The following is a 13,901-nucleotide window of genomic DNA, read 5'->3' as shown; positions in this document are numbered from 1 at the left end:
AGATCTGGAACCAACTTCCAAGAGAAGTGGTGCTGGCTCCTACCCTGGGGGTCTTTAAGACAAGGCTTGACAATCACCCTGCTGGGGTCATTTGACCCCAGTACTCTTTCCTGCTATGGCACCTGATGATCTGCTCAGGTCCCTTCCGATCCTACTAACTATGAAACTATGAATAATAAGCACACGAACACATACTGTGGGGTCCCTATGAATTAAAATGTTGACTGCTAGAGCACAGCTCAATGAACTACATGATACATCAAGTACAAATTATGCATAATACTAGCCCAAAACCAAAATGCTTATGGATATAAGTAGGTACAAATGTGCTACTTAAAAGTATGCTTATGTAGTACTTGTGCTAAAACTTGCAGCAGTTTCAAAAATGGCAAAACACACCAATTATAAATGAACTAAGTCCATGTGTACTAATTTGGCTATATGTAGATTACTACAGTATGTCATTTCAAAATGTTTTTTCCAATTTTGCCCCTCACTTTCATGCAGCTCAGGGAGAGTAGGGTCAGAGAGTAAGCAGGGGAGGGAAGAGGCTACAAGGGGGGCTGACCCCCAGATTTATCTTCCCTACTGTAGCAGTGGGAAGAGAACAAATTCAAGGCAAACTTCTAATACTTAGATTCTATACTGAAAAAATTATAAGAAATGTATTAAGTTTTCCATATATAGAATCTAATTATCGCAGTTCATCTCATACTCAACAGCATATATATTCAAGTAAATATGGTAAGTTGTAGTAAATATCCTGCTAATGTAAACGAAGTCACCTCAAAATGATACGTTAGAACCAAGTTTGAAGATAACAGGAGGTAAAAAGGTGCCACATCAACACCTGATGTCAGTTCTTAATATAGATACAGTGGAGAAAGAATAGATCTCTCACCAAATGACTATTTAGACATAGTACAAAGAAATGACATACTGGAATCTGATGATCACAGGGGTTTGATTTAAACACTTTTTTTAAAATCACACAACTGTTAGCCCATCCTTTTATAATCATATTCTCCCTTTTTTCTAAAAATGGTTTCTCCTCTGTTTTTTCCACCCATACAAAATAGGGAAATGTTCATAGCTGTATGCAGTTTCTACTGCACAGCCTAACAGAAATATATTTCTCTCAACTTCCCAGTTACAGGATACACCTGATATTTGCAGAAGATAAAACTGCCTTAGTCTGAAAATGTTTTATGATCGTTAAGGGCCACCTGAAGTTTCCCACTAGGTATAATTTTTATAGAATTGTTTTTATAGATAAATTTTAGAGCTTGTGTATGCCAGCATTCTTGAACTGTTTATGAACAAATTCTGTTTTGCTTCTGTTACTTTTATTCTACCTATACTACTTGTAGAAACAGCAAAAAGAGAGGCCTGTTTCTTGGTAACATTCTTTAAATTAGTATGAAAGTTGAGCCACACTAACAGTAATAAGTCATTGGGCTCTGGGACAAGATTTGTGGTTTACAGATAGTACTGGTGAAAAACGGACATGCTTTCTCTGCCAGTATCAGAAGGCAGAGTTGATCCGCTAATCTCCAGTCATAATCTGGTGAAAGCACCTGGCTGGAAGATTGTATTTGGTCTCACTTCAATATACTGGTCTCATGAACTTGTGTTAATTAGTTTTAACATGCTTCTTTTGCATCTACAAAACAGTTTCTCTTTCCCACTGTATCTTAGGTTAACCCTTTCAAATAAAAACAATTATTTGTCTTTTCAATTTGAATTGTAAAAGTGCAACAGAAACAAAAAAAACCCTATCAAATCATATTCAGAACTCACTGAAATATCACTGCATCTCTAGTTGACAAGTATTTAATATCCCATACACACAACAAAATATAGAACTGCATTCAATGTCTATTACTGGAATAGATTCAAAGAACTAACATATCAAGGTGAATATTTTAAGCGACTCAATGTTGTTGATTCCATTTTTGGTATGTATTTACCCTAAAGGAACTGAATTTTCATAAAATGTTAAGTCTTCACGCTCCACCCGCCAGATTTAAGGTGCATCAAGCTGAATGCTAGAAAGCTAAGAAACAAGAATTGCTACTCACGTTTTAAGATCCTGAACTAAATAACTAAAATACACACCTATAGTCCCCCCCATGTCTTTTCACTCTAAGTCTTGAATCATTACTATGTCCAACAACCTTCTACCCATTCACATAGATGGAGAAGGGGCCGAGGGCGCAAATCATAACATGAGGGAAAGTTCACCTCATCTTATTCAAGAGTAATGCATATTTCTTGCAGTTCCATTTTCACATTAGAAGTGCTGTACAGAACAATATATTTGGACCACTGGAAAGAACTCATTTTACATTTTGCCAATGACCAGTTACAGCTAAAAATTTGGAGGCTCAGGAGGAAAATGCCTGGTTCCGCAAACAATACCATTGTGCCAGTCTTCTGGGAAACAAGCCGAAGGGTAAAATAAAGATAGCAAGGGGTTTTAAAGACAAGGAGAGTCAGGAAAATTATCCCATAAGCATGAAACGTTGTTGAAAACTTGATCATTCCTGGCCAAGAAAAAAGCAACAGAAAGCAATGAAGTGCACCAAGCATAGCAACACTGATCTGCCAAAAGGAAAGACAACTTGAAGTGGCTAAAAGAGGAGTGGAGCTGCCTTGGGGAAAGTAGCAGAACTAAACTGCTAGTCAGAAGTAAGCTTCATGGGCTTAATTGATAGACACAATGCTGTGGAGAAAGGGTGAGCTTAGGCAGAAGCACACTACTGAACATGCCTGAGGCTGAATCAGATATCTATTAGCACTTTGATCAGAAGTCTGTGGAGACAGGATAAAAGAAACAGATCTGAATTTTAAGCTATGAGCAAACAATTTAACCAGCTGGAAGGGCAAGCTATGCTTTAACTTGCCAATATACAAGAACAGTTTCTCTAGTAAAATTGAACTAGTTAGATTAGTTGCTGGTACAAGAATTGTTTGTTTTCATCTTAGAAAGGAGCTGGTGTCTAACTTTTGCTTAGAAGGGCCAACAGGCAAGTCTCTTTCAGATGTAGTGCTAGTGAGTGAAGCACTGCTGGTATGGTATGGGTTTTTTCTCCTGAGGTGGAGCACCTTGTATTTCTCTATATTGAAGGTCACCAGGTTTTCGTCTGCCCACCTTGTGAGCATGTCCAAGACGGCCTGAATCCTCAGCCTATCCTCCAGTGTAACTGACCTTCCCTAGTTTTGTGCTATCTGCGAACTTGGCCAGTTCACTTCGGACACTCGAATCCAGCTCGTTAATGAATATATTAAGTACCAGCCCGAGTACTGAATCCTGAGGGATGCCACTGGTCACCATGTGCCATGTTGACTTGGTTCCACTGACTGTAGCTCTGGCTCCGACCACGGAGCCAGTTCACCAGCCGTTGGACTATGAGGTTGTCAAGGTCCCAGTGCCCCAATTTTGCCATGATGGCATTACAGGAGACAAAAAGTCAAAGGCTTTTTTTAAAACCAAATATACGACGTTAACCTCTTCCCCCATTCAGGCAACCTGTCACCTGGTCATAGAAGGAGAGGAGGTTGGTCAGACATGACCTACCTGTAACGAAGCCATGTTGGCCATCTCTGAGAATGGAGCCTTCTGTCAGCCTGTTATTCATATAGATTCTTTGATAATTTTCTCAAAGATCTGTCCAGGAATTGAGGTCAAACTGATTGGCCTGTAGTTACCTGGATCTTCCTTTCTTGAAGATAGGCACCACATTTGTCCTCTTCCAGTGTTCAGGAACCTCACCCGAGCGTCACAAGTTCTTAGATATCCACACCAACAGCCAAGCTGTCAGCCAACTCTTTTACCACTCTTGGGTGCATTTCATCTCGGCCCGCTGATTTATAGATGTCTGGCCTCTCAAGATGTTCCCTCATGAGGTCTTCACCAAATATAGATGTATGGGTCACCCATACCCTCATAATCCTGTGTCCTGTCAGGCAGGATGGCCCCCTTGATCTGGTGAAAAAAATGGATGCAAAGTAATCATTGAAGAGATTAACTTTTTCCTGGTTGTCGTCAATTGTCAGCTGCTCCATTTGATTCAGCAGGGGTCTAATGTTGCTCTTATTTTTCTTTCAACTTCCTACCCATGTAAAAAAAAGGATTTTTTTTATTCGCCTTGATTCCCATAACCTGTTTGAGCTCAGTTTCAGCCTTGGATTTTCTGATCCGTTCCCTACAGGTGCAGCCAGTGATACATAATCCTCCTTAGAAGTACTTTCCATCTTCCAACCCTTACAGGCTTCTCTTTTAAGGTTAAGAAGGTCCATGAGTTCCCCATTTAGCCAAGGGGGTTTCCCAGCCCTTTTACTACCTTTTCTGTAGGCTGGAATGGACTTCCCTTGAGCTTTTAGGACTGAGTTCTTAAGGGGCAACCACTCATCTTGGACTCCCTTCTCTGTCATGATCTTTCAGGGCCTCACCAACCAACCTTCTGAGCTTGTGGAAGTCTGCTTTCCTGAAGTCAAGGATTTCTGTATTGCTGACTGATTTGCCAGCTTAGTGATGGATAAGGAAAGTGATCAACTTGCCATCACTGTTACCAACATTCCCTTCAATCCTCAAGTTGCTCACTAGATCATACCCTTTGGCCAAAACTGGATCTAACAGTGCCTCACCTCTTGTCAGCCCATGAACTTTCAGTCAGCTAGAGATTGTCAATGTAGGTGAAGAAGCTACATAGACCAGTCAGATTTGGCTGAGTGCTCTTCCCAGGAGATGTCAGGGTGGCTGAAATCACCCATGACAACCATGCATCAAGAGTGTGCAGCCTCTGCTAGTTCCCTAGAGAGTTCATGGTCAAGCTTTTTCTCCTGGTTAGGAGGTCTGCAAGAGACTCCTACAGTTATATCCCCTTCACCACGTTCTCCCTGGATTCTAGCCCAGAGGGTTTCAAGTCGCCCTCCTTGGGTGCCAATGCCAGCTAGTAGGGAATTATACTGTTCCTTGACAGAGATCTATATCCCCACCCTTCCTCTCAGCATGATCCCTCCTATACAAGGTATAGCCATCTATACCTATAGTCCAGTTATAGGTGGACTATGGTAGAATCCCACCAGGTCTCCATTAAACCTATGAGATCATATTTGTTACTGCTTAGCAGGAAGACCAGTTCCTCTTGTTTGTTCCCCATGCTCTTAGAATTAGTGTATAGGCCGCTAAGCCTGCCATTGAAAGCCATAGGCTTCTCTGTGCACTTAGGAGAGTCTTGTCCATGGGCTGGGGTAGGAGAACTTTTGAATTTCCTGACCTGTTAATTATGCGCTTGTGTCTTCCTGGGCTTGTTCTGATGGTTGTCCGCTGGTCCCCTGGCAAGCTTAGTTTAAGGCGCTGTCAAGCAGGTCAGCCAAACTGATTGAAAAAAGCTTCTTTCCTGTTACGGTGAGGTGGAGACCGTCTCTTCCCAGCAGACCACTGGCTCTCTCCCTGAGGCATGGGCTATGGTTGAAAAAGCTGTAGCCTTCACAATGGCACCAGTGCCTCAGGCTTCTGTACCTCTTCAATATCTTGCTTTCTCCTGTGCCAATGACCCATAACTGGGAGGATTGAGGAGAAAACCACCCATGCCCCCAACCCTCTGAGCCCAGCCCCCCCAGAGCTCTTTAGTCACTACTCATGACCCAGCCAGGATTGCTCTGAGCCATGTCATTTGTGCCCACATGGATTGGGAGCATGAAATAGTGGTCGGAAGGCCAAAAAAGTTTTGGAATTCTCTCAGCAACATCCCAGACAGGGGCCCCTAGGAGGCAGCAGACCTCACAGGCTAAGGGGCTGGGGAGGCAGATTACACCCACTGTCCCCCTCAGGAGGAAGTCTCCCACAACAACCACTTTGTGTCTCTTCTTAAGTGTGGTTGCCGGTTGCCTTCCTTCCTCAAGTGCTGGAGTCAGCAACTGCACTTACGTTGTTACAACAGGTTCATAGCTGTGAAGTTCCAGAGGGGCAGTGACCCTGGCACAGGGTGCCTTGAGACTAGAGATGACCTTTGTCAAAAGCGACCACAGACTGGACTTCATGGGGGGGTCCTCTCGTCTGCCCTCATCCTGCTACCCTTTCATGCTCTTCTGTCTTCGTTCCTTAGGCGAAGAGCCTGGCAGTAGGCATCGATCTCATTGTTGCCATCCTGACGACACAAAGCCTCTGCACTGCAGCCTGCCGCTCCCTTATCTGGCACTCTAGGGGCTCTAAGGCGGAGCATCTCCACAAGGGGAGGTGCCTTTACTCCTGAACGCATGTTTCACAGTTGGTAGGGTCAGAAGGGACCCAAGCAGATCATCAAATCCGACCCCCTGCCATGGCAGGAAAGAGTACTGGGGTCAAATGACCCAGGCAAGGTGTACCTCTATCTAGCCTCCTCTTGAAGGCCCCAGGGTAGGAGCCAGCACCGCTTCTCTTGGAAGCTGGTTCCAGATCCTCGCTGGCTGCCCTGACAGGGAAGTAGCACCCCCTGATATCCAGCCAGAATCTATCTTCTGCCAGCTTGTGACCATTATTTCTTGTCACTCCTGGCAGTGCTCGGGGGAACAGGGACTCTCCCAATGCCTGCTGATCCCCCCTGACTAGTTTGTAGATCCCCTCTCACCCTTCTCTTGTGGAGGCTGAACAGGTTCAGGTCCCTTAGCCTCTCCTCGTAGGGCCTGCCCTGCTGCCCCCTGATCATGTGGGTGGCCCTCCTCTGGACCCTCTCCATATTGTCCACATCCCTCCTGGAATGTGGTGCCCAGAACTGGACACAGTATTCCAACCACGGCCTGATCAGTATCGCATAGAGGGGGAGGTGTCTGTATTCATGCCAGGCATCCCCCACAGCCAAGACCCAGAGGCTCAGTCTGGGAGGAGGCTGGAGCCATAGATTTCATAGACATTAGGGCTGGAAGAGACCTTGCAAGATCACCGGGTTCAGCCCCCTGCCCCAGGGGCAGGAAATCTGTTGGGGTCAAATGATCCCAGCAAGATAAGCATCCATGTGAGTTTAAGGTGTCTAGAGTAGATGCCTGCACCACTTCTTGGGGAAGTCTATTCCAGACTCTGGGGACTTAGACAGTAGAGAATTTTTTTCTTATGTCCAGTCTAAAAGGGTCTTCCCAGAGTTTGTGACTGTTAGACTTTGTCTTCCCTTGGGGTGCCCTGGTGAACAGATGATGTTCTCCCAGTTCCTGGTACACACCCCTAATAGGCTACCATCAAGTCTCCCCTGACCCTTCACTCTCCCAGGCTGAAGAGTCCCATGCCTCTCAGCCTTTCCTCGTAAGACTTGTTCTCTTGTCCTCTGATTATGCTCATAGCTCTCCTCAGGACTCTCTCAAGCTTCTCCACACCCTCCCTAAAGTGCAGAGCACAGAACTGGATGCAGTACCCCAGCTGCAGCCTTGCCAAGGCTGAAGGCAGCAGGAGTATGACTTCCTGGGTCTTATTTGAGATGCATCCATAAATACAAGCCAGGGTTTTGTTTGTTTTGCCAGCTGCAGCATCATATTGTTGGCTCATGTTCATATCGTGGTCAATCACGACTCCCAAGTTCCTTTTGGTCATGGTGCTAGCGAATGTAGCCTATAAGTATGAGGTAGATCTTTATGACAAGAGTCATGGACTCAGCCTGGGTGGAGGCCTCAGTAGTACTAGAAGGGGGGGCTCCAGTTGCTGGTAAGGGGATCTTTGGTGTGCAGCACATGACCACCATCACACAGGTAGTAGTCTGGGCTACTACCGTGTTGGTCCTTCTTTTCAGGCTTGCCGCCTAGAGCCTCGTGGCCCTCCTACTGCATGAACTCCCATGCTAATTCACATGTCAGGGCCCAGAGGACAAATTAAGGTCTCTGCTTATAAAGGTACTGGTTTCAACCTTGTGGACAAGACCTAACCTCAAGTTTAGACCAGGTACTCTGCTTCTATGTGGGAAGACCACAGCATAACCTTTTCACATGAACAGCAATTACAGAGTACACAACAAACATAGAATTTAAAAGTCTATTAATAAGTTTAAATCAACTTAAACAGCTCCTCAAACAAACTGAACACTGACAGATCTTTTATCCCAAATAATTTAAGAACTAGAGTTACAAACTATTCAATTATTTATTTAAATAGAAAACTCAAAAATCTCATGTACAGGCTGTGTTAAAAAGAGCAGACTCCATTTCCCAGCAGTCCCCTGCCTGTGTCACTACAGCCAGTTTCCATGAAAACCCCATGAGAGGCGGGGCTGTGACAGCAGGGGGCTTGGCATTCCTACAAAGATTGGCCCAAGCAGCACTGGCAGAGCGTGTCTGGGTGGGGACCTTCTCTGGCACTTGGGCCAGGATTTTGTGCTGGTGACAGCAGGGTACAGAACCAGGGCAGAGCCACAATCTGCTGCCTGCGCACCATAGGCAGGGACATGCAGGCAGCAAATGGCTGGTCTGCTCCACCAGGACATGTGGGCAATGGATTGCAGCTCTACCCTGACCACACTGGCACTGCTGCAAAATCCTGGCCACAGCCCTGGAGCTGCTCCCTGCCAGTGCTGCTTAGGCCAGTCTCCAAGGAAACCCTGGCCCTCTGTTGTTATAGCCCCACCCGCCTGGGGCCTCCAAAGAAACCAACTGCAGCAATACAGGTAGGGACTGTTGGGAAATGGAGTCCAGCTGCTGACAGGATCTGCCATTTTGCCCACCCCTGCATTTGATCATTATCCATCACCCCCTTCACCTAAAGCTGATTTCCATACTACCTAGGTCTATTCGGGGCAATAAGTCAGAAGTATGTAACTGATTTTGGATAGAGTTCTCATTAACTGCCACTGGTTCATAAAGGATCTGTAGCAGTATGGTTACCAGGATCTGAAAGCCTGGAAGTCTTCCCACTGAAATCATGTTTCCTTTGCTATGCACAAAAACATTACCAAGTTAAAATTATATAGCTCCAGCTGCTGCATTTCTATTGGTCCTCCATGCAAGACTCCTCTTACTGGCACTGCTGTCAACAAGCACAGAATAGACAAGACCACAGCATCTTCTCTCTTGGGTAATTTCAAATATGATGAGCCAGGATGAAAATACACCAATTCAAATGCTTAAACAGCTGAAATCAAATACAATACCCACCAAAGCATCTGTCTGTTCAATGCTTACAGGAGATTTTAAGAACATCATCCTGCCATATGATTTGCACTTGTTATTCCTTCTAACTTATGCCAATAGATGGTGCAAACAAGTACATGCATTACTATTTGTAATGCATAGCACAGACTAGTGGGATAAATCAATGGAGGAATGGATAGAAAACAAGGATCAAGCCTTTGAAAATGCTGCCTGAGCCACAATGCGATTTTCAGTTCATATCTTTCCCATCTTACTCTAAACAGTCTCACTTGCTTGGAAAGTTAAAGCAGACACTGAACATGGCTCAACAATGAAAAAGCATCCATCCTGATAAACAAACAGAGTATTTTATAAGGAAAAGAAAGGCTTATACACACTAAGGTGGGAAAAGACTTCCAAAAGGTACAGAGTTGAAGTACCAACAGCCTTCAGCTCATCTGCTTTCACTGACAACTTCACCAGTCCTGTCTCACAGACAGAGGTGGTATTTTGGGTAGACTTGGGGATTTGCAGGTCAAAAAACAAGGGTGACTTAGTAATTAAGGTTCTTAATTAGATATAAAATTTCTAACAGCGAGGGTTTTTTTGTAATGATTTGTGTCACTATTTCCCCATGTACAGTCAGTATCCACTATTTTTACTTCCCATTGCCATAGTAAAAAGGAAGAAACAATGTGCAAAAGCTTGAAAAATATGATTGCATTAACACAAAAACTTAGAGGGGAAATTCGAAGATGGGTATCAACCTAAGTCAGCCACACCGCCTTCCAAGCAAAGGGACAAGACATTAAGAAAGTTGCATCTCTTTTGTGAAAGCATAGGAGACTGGCTGGTAATTTATATAGTCCAGAGTTTCAGAATTTAGATTAAATTCCCTTTTTAGTGGATTAGAATCAGACATTTATTTGAACTTAATGTTAAAAACTCCTCAAGGATTTCAGAACTATTACAATTTTTTATATAGAACTATAAAAGGTATTCAGACAATTCTGAAAGTCAGTGAATTCTACTTTAATTGAAAATAAGTGTCCCCTTAGAATGACTGTATTCCATTGTGTAAACCCATATTTAAGCAATCAAAAAGTGAGTAATGGAGCAGTTAGTCAGCTCTTTAATACGTTACCTCTGAGCATATCAATTCCATTGATTTTACGATGGGCCTATTCCACATAATGGACTAAGATTAAGATAAGATTCTGAAAGAAAAGAGGCTTTAAGAGAGCTGGAGGGAGAAAGTAACAAAATCCTTTATGATTTACAAGTCATATGGTTAACACAAAACAAGTTTGATTATGGAAAGTTACATTGAGAAAGTTTCTATCTAGGACAGATTTGGTGCTCAAATGCAGTAAAGCTAACTATTTGATCATAATACTACAATGAAGTACATTTTGCTTCTTTTATTCCTGGCTAAAAAAAACAGGAAGTTAGAAGTATGAATGGTCATATTTCAATATAGTGAGTGAACAGTTAAAACCCGACTGCTTTGAAGATCAGCACTACGTTTTTCATGAAAGGAAAGTTCACTAATGACAAAGTTAATTTGTATTAATCAACTATGTAAAAGAATACAAGGAAAAAAAAGTCAGAGGGGCCCTCACTAAGCTAGGTGAAAAGGCAACACAGAGACTTGGAATTACTAGTACAATTTACTGCTCACTAAATTAAGCATCAACTTAAAAGCAAGTGGAAGTCTCTGACAACTAAAGAAAACCTAATGCTGCAGTCAAAAAGACAAATAATGTTTTAGCTTGCATTAAGAATAGAGAATTAGAGTAGGGTGAAAAAAATGAAGTGCATGAAGAACCTCCCATATACGAAACTGAAAATACTAGAACTATTTCTATTCTCCTTTTCAGCTTTAAAGGGACAGTATAAATGCATACGAGTTGGAGATTCTGTTTTTCATGTCTGAACAGCAGCAAATCCAAAATCCCTTTCACTGGGCTTTGAGACTTACTGCCAGAGGATATCACCAAGACCAAATCTCAGATTCAGCGGGATGGGAATTTCACACAAACAAGTTACAGTTAATCCTAAAAATGTTCAAAGGGATAAAAAGCCCTTCAGGCTTGAGAGTCTAAATATATATTAGGTACCAATACAAGATCTTCTCTGGGAGTATGTTACTCCATACCTGCCACCTGTGGCATTGCGCACTTTCTATAATACATCTGATACCTAGATACAACAATCTGAAGAAGTTTTATTCACAAAACAGAACAATTAAAAAAGCTTAACAGAAATTATGGATGAAGACCCCAAAGGTATTGAACTAACACAGAGGCCACAAATGTAAAATATAAATGGACACTAGAGTGACAGCAAACAATGTACATAATAATGCTTAAGAATATAAAAACTGCTAGCTCCATATAGTTATCAAATACCTTGTAAGAGACTAAGGCCCTTAAGTCTTTACTGCACAAACCTGAAGTAAGAAAGTGAAATGAATAAGTGACACATTAAGAAAACAGAAGTGAACACATTATGATAGTGACATTTTCTAGTACTAAGATGGAAGAGCTGAAAAGACAAAAATTCAGTGGGAAAGAAGCTATAATAGTTCATATTATCTGTCACCTCACACCAGATTATGGCTACATTATAATGTTAATCTAGTACAAAGTTATAGGATTAGAAAACAAAGATGCCTAAAAATACAAACAAGACAAAGATATCTACTGTGCATTTTAACACAAAGAATAAAATCCAATTTTCTGTTCAACTTCTAGGGCACATCTGGTTCAACATGCTCACGCAAAACTCCAAATGAATTCAGAAGACTGTCCTGCAAGAATGGCAATCAGGTGGGATGAAGTGATCCTTGCAGTTCAGAGAAGTGCATTAATGAGACAGCCTAGGGGAGACTGCAGCAGTGGTATACATGCCGCTTCCCTGAATAAGACTTCACTCTACGTAGCTGTTAGTCCAATTCTTTTCACTACAGTGAAGTCACTAAAATTGTAAAATGCAAAACAATTCATCAACTCCTAAATTTTGCCAGTTACAACTATTAAATGCTCCAAATATTTCATGTCATGAAAAATCATTTAAATTAGATGGTGCTCTCTGCAAACTTCTGCTCAACATTCATTTTACATCAAGGAACTCATAGCAACAGGAAATCCTTAACAAGTAAAGTAATTTGAACACTAAGGTTTACATACATCCAGACTTTTGACCACAAGCTGTGACAAAAGTGGTAGTAATATCAAAGAACTAGCACACCAACCAAGAGACAGAAGCAACCTGATCTGTCAGCACACTTGGCCACCACCCTTTAACCAAATACTTTAAAAATACCCACATTTCAATCTTATTTACTAATGGAATCCAAGACCAGAGGGACTTGCTTAAAACTGCACATGTAAAAGATAACTGCAACAGCACAATGCTAGACCATTCAATGCCTGACGCACAGCATTCACAGACATTTCCACATCTTCTGTTTACGCCTTAGGCTGGGGAGTATGGAAAGCGTCCTCAAAAGACGCCCTCTTTCTCATTGCCTACATGAAGGAAACAGGCCATGCCCAAGAGCACTCCTAGCTCAGGGGTAAGGTCCCTGCTGTACCAAAGCCCCTCTCCCTGGCACTCCTCTCCCTTCCTGTGCCCCAGCAACCTTACTGCCACCCTCCTGGAAACGCCGGGGCCGAGGTAGACACAGCCTGAGAAGCCAGTGCCGAGGCTTACCACCCCACTGTCACAAATTAAAAAGTGACCAAGCCACAAGTCCCTGTTGGGGAAACTGAAGGACCTCAGGGGAGCGCCAGCGCCTAAAATGGGGGGAAAACCCACCACACAGGGGGGCAGCGAGAAGAAAAAGCCACTTTCCCGGCACGACCCAGCACCAAGTCCTCGGCCGGCGCCAGCGCCCACCCCCAGCGCCGCCTGCCGCCCTCTCGCCCGGCTCGGGCGCCAGCAGGGCGGCGTCCTTGGCGCCCCCCGAGCGTGCTGGGGGCGGCCCCTGCGGCTGCCCCGTACCGAGCCGCGGAGGCGCCGCCGCTCCCCACTCCGGCCCGCCCCGCGCTCACCTCGCTCCGCGGGGGCGGCCCCGGCTCGTGCCCCGCTGAAGCCTGCGCTCGGGGCTGCCCCGGGGGGCAAGGACGACGGCGGAGGGCGGCCGCCGCTACTGGGAGCCGCGCGCACGGCGGAGCCCGCTCCGCATCACTGCCCGCGCCCGGCAGCCCCGCTGCCTCCGGAGCCTCCTCAGCGCCGCGTCTCCATGGCCGGCGCGGGCGGCAGCGACGGCGGCTCCCTCGCGGCGCTGGCAGGGGAGGGGGCGGGTCCAAGCCCCGGCGCGCGGCTACGTCCCCCTCGCGCCGGAAGGGGGGAGGGGCGGCGCTTCGCACCGCACCCACCCCTCGCTGTAGTCCCCACCCCGCCCCGCTACCCGGATGTTCAAGGGGTGGTCACGTGGTTGTGGACGTGACGTAAGGGGGCCTCGCGTGACGTAGGTGTTCTCCTCCAGTTACTGCGGGGAATTACCTGCGCATGCGCTGCCGGCTTGACAGTCCTGTGCCGAGTGCTGGTGCTGGGGATCGTTACAGGGAGCAAAGGGAGGTGGGTAGCTGTGCCAGGGCAGGGGAGGAGGTGGCCCCCGGCATACTGCGCCCGTTGGGTTAGGGAGCTTTGCCCCTTCCACCCCCCCCCGCCATGTTTTCCTCCTAGTTTGTCCTCTACAGTCAGTACTTGGTTTCAGGGCTCGTCTTAACTGTTCCACGTGTGGCAACATGCAGACTGAGGCCTCAGGGGTTAGGAAGCTTTGCCCTCCCCGCCCGCCCCCA

General features: G+C 45.0%; 1 protein-coding gene across 1 annotated transcript in view; it reads right to left on the bottom strand.

The window, feature by feature from the left end:
• GALNT1 (polypeptide N-acetylgalactosaminyltransferase 1) overlaps positions 1–13,397 on the bottom strand; it is a 200,915-nt gene extending 187,518 nt beyond the window's left edge. Inside the window, exon 1 of the mRNA XM_019540745.1 lies at positions 13,149–13,397. The gene's annotated coding sequence lies outside the window, so the exon portion shown is untranslated. The remainder of the gene's footprint in view (positions 1–13,148) is intronic.
• Between the last annotated feature and the right edge of the window lie 504 nt (positions 13,398–13,901).

Source organism: Crocodylus porosus, unplaced genomic scaffold, assembly GCF_001723895.1.
Source record: "Crocodylus porosus isolate Cpor-Errol unplaced genomic scaffold, CroPor_comp1, whole genome shotgun sequence".
Classification (NCBI taxonomy): Eukaryota; Metazoa; Chordata; order Crocodylia; family Crocodylidae; genus Crocodylus; species Crocodylus porosus.
The sequence above is the reverse complement of the archived record's forward strand: the minus strand, read 5'-3'. Positions and strand labels throughout refer to the sequence as shown.